The sequence below is a fragment of the Colobus angolensis genome, unplaced genomic scaffold (genome assembly GCF_000951035.1).
Source record: "Colobus angolensis palliatus isolate OR3802 unplaced genomic scaffold, Cang.pa_1.0 Scaffold48, whole genome shotgun sequence".
Taxonomy (NCBI): Eukaryota; Metazoa; Chordata; class Mammalia; order Primates; family Cercopithecidae; genus Colobus; species Colobus angolensis.
In genome coordinates, this window is record NW_012118265.1 from 12,376,906 (window position 1) to 12,378,615 (window position 1,710).

At 49.9% G+C, this 1,710-nt stretch overlaps 1 protein-coding gene across 1 annotated transcript in view; it reads right to left on the reverse strand.

The window, feature by feature from the left end:
- RARRES1 (retinoic acid receptor responder (tazarotene induced) 1) overlaps nt 1-1,710 on the reverse strand; it is a 45,507-nt gene that overhangs the window by 42,596 nt on the left and 1,201 nt on the right. The gene's annotated exons all lie outside the window — the stretch shown is intronic.

Below are 1,710 nucleotides of genomic sequence, written 5' to 3' on the forward strand. Positions count from 1 at the left end.
TTCTTCCTTCCTTCCCCTCCTCCCTCCCTCCCTCCCTCCCTCCTTCCTTCCTTCCTCTCTCTTTTTCTTTCTCTCTCTCTCTCTTTTTTTTCCCCATAGGGTCTCACTCTGTTGCCTAGGCTGGAGGGCAGTGGTGCATTCTCTGCTCACTGCAACCTCCAGGTCCTGGGGTCCTGGGCTCAAGGGATCCTCCCATCCCAGTCTTCTGAGTAGCTGGGACCGCAGGCCCACACCACCACATTGGCTAATTTTTTTAAAATTTTTAAATTTTTTAATTTTTGGCAGAGACAGTGTTTTGCCATGTTACCCAGACTGGTCTACAACTCCTGAGCTCAAGCGATTTGCCCACCTTGGCCTCCCAAAGTGCTGGGAGTACAGGCGTGAGCTACCATGCCCCGCCAGGTTGCCTTTTTCTTTATTATTTTATTTTATTTATTTTATTTTGAGAGGGTGTTTTGCTCTTGTTACCCAGGCTGGAGTGCAATGGTGCAATCTCGGCTCACCGCAACGTCCGCCTCTCAGGTTCAAGCGATTCTCCTGCCTCAGCCTCCCAAGTAGCTGGGATTACAGGCATGCACTACCACACCCAGCTAATTTTGTATTTTTAGTAGAGACAGGGTTTCTCCATGTTGGTCAGGCTGGTCTCGAACTCCTGACCTCAGGTGATCCACCCGCCTCGGCCTCCCAAAGTGCTGGGATTACAGGCGTGAGCCACTGCGCCTGGCCAGGTTGCCTTTTTCTAGGAACAATTTGATTTAATCATTCAATAAATATAGCCGTGCTGGGTGCAGGAATAAGTTTTGAAGAACCGAGGCTGAGCTTCTTGAAGGACTTTCCAATGGTGTTCAGCACTGTTAAATGAAAATCCTGCTGCTATGCTTTAAAACTCCTCCTATTTATTAAATACATGCGATACTCAATTCCAGATTCTTTGACGCCGTGTGTCTGCAGGCCTTGTGGAATATCTGGGGGTTGTAGAAGGAGCAACCTTGCTTTTGGGACAGACTTAATGTAGTTCTGTAACTTTTGTAATCTATATGATGAAGAACGCAAAGTAGCTGCACACACACAAGACAATACCTACAGTCAATGCCTTGAAATCAGCAACCAAAGGGTTGCAAAGTTCTCATTCATTCGGTTCATATAGAACACTGACCTCCGATTAACTGTCTTCTATTAGATCAAAGCAGACGCTAGCATTAGCAGGTTTCTGCCCAGGCCTACGTGTAAATTCCAACCACATTACCCTGAAGCCCTAGCGTGGTGGCCTGCAATGAACAAGAAACAGTCGTCCGCGGTATAGTATGGCTACTGGCTTGGATTTTGGAAATCCCGCCCAAAACGTTGGCTGCAGTCACTAGCAGGGCGCGCGCACAATAAGCACCCCCATAGCAACCAACTCTGGGTACCTCCAGACAAAATTAAATTTTGCCCTTTCAGCCTGTTCCTCAATTTCCCAAAGCATCACTCTCCCAGGTATAGGAGCAGTCAAAAGCGCTGCCCTATGAAAAACCTATGGCCTCATAAATGCTGGAAGGAGCCAGCCAGATTTCTGCGGACGCTGTGCACCGAAGGGCCCCTTCCACGCCCTGGGACACTTCCGGAGCGCAGCCCAGCTGGGATCACCCCTGGCGTCGTGCGCACCGCACCTTCCCCGGCAGATCAGCCGTTGGGCAGGCAGGCGCGCGCACCCAGGTGTCACCGTCCAGC